Genomic DNA, 742 nt, shown 5'->3' on the forward strand with positions numbered 1-742 from the left:
AGGGGGGTTAGTTATCGGGGCACTAGGGGGGTCTGATCTGGGGTCTGATATACACTTATTTCATCTCCCCCCGCCGTAGATTCACGGCGGGGGGAGATGAAAGGTGGCGGCGGCACCGGTACTCTCATTTACCGACGGTCGCCGCTATAACGTTAATAGCGGCGATCGTCGGTAAGGGGGGGGGCCGGGACGGACCTCACACACTGCCCCAACCCCTCAGCTACCTCCGGTAGCCGGGGGGATGGGGTGGGGGCCGTCCCGGCCCCGCAGCCTTATTCTCTGCCATCGCCGTAAAAAGCTGATGGCAGCAGAATAAGGCCCATTAGTGACCGCCGTAGAAAGCCGTATCGGCGGTCACTAAGGGGTTAATTTGAAAAACAGAACTCACAAGGGGGCACCCGGATTTGAACCAGGGACCTCTCGATCTGCAGTCGAATGCTCTACCACTGAGCTATACCCCCTCTGCTGTTTAGTATAGATAGTGTCATTGTACATTGCGGAGGGTGTGTATCCTGTGTAAACATTCCATTCTATTGCATTGTTTTCTGCTGGCTGGGAATAACACTTACACCAGACAGAAAAAGGTCACATATCAAAAGGAATAATAGGACTAGCCTGTTTGGTATCCACTATCCAAGTATATGATTTTTGTATATATCCTGTGTAAACTTATAGCCTCTTATAGGGGTTGTCTGGGAAATTCTTTTTAGAGTTATCAAAATCCGGGTGAGGATACAGGGAT

The 742-nt window shown here is 51.1% G+C and overlaps 1 non-coding gene across 1 annotated transcript; it reads right to left on the reverse strand.

Moving 5' to 3' along the window:
• Positions 1-389: 389 nt before the first annotated feature.
• Positions 390-461, reverse strand: TRNAC-GCA (transfer RNA cysteine (anticodon GCA)). Its single transcript has one exon. It is a non-coding gene; the product is annotated as a tRNA-Cys (tRNA).
• Positions 462-742: the final 281 nt, after the last annotated feature.

The sequence above is a fragment of the Dendropsophus ebraccatus genome, chromosome 14 (assembly GCF_027789765.1).
Source record: "Dendropsophus ebraccatus isolate aDenEbr1 chromosome 14, aDenEbr1.pat, whole genome shotgun sequence".
In the NCBI taxonomy this organism is placed as follows: domain Eukaryota; kingdom Metazoa; phylum Chordata; class Amphibia; order Anura; family Hylidae; genus Dendropsophus; species Dendropsophus ebraccatus.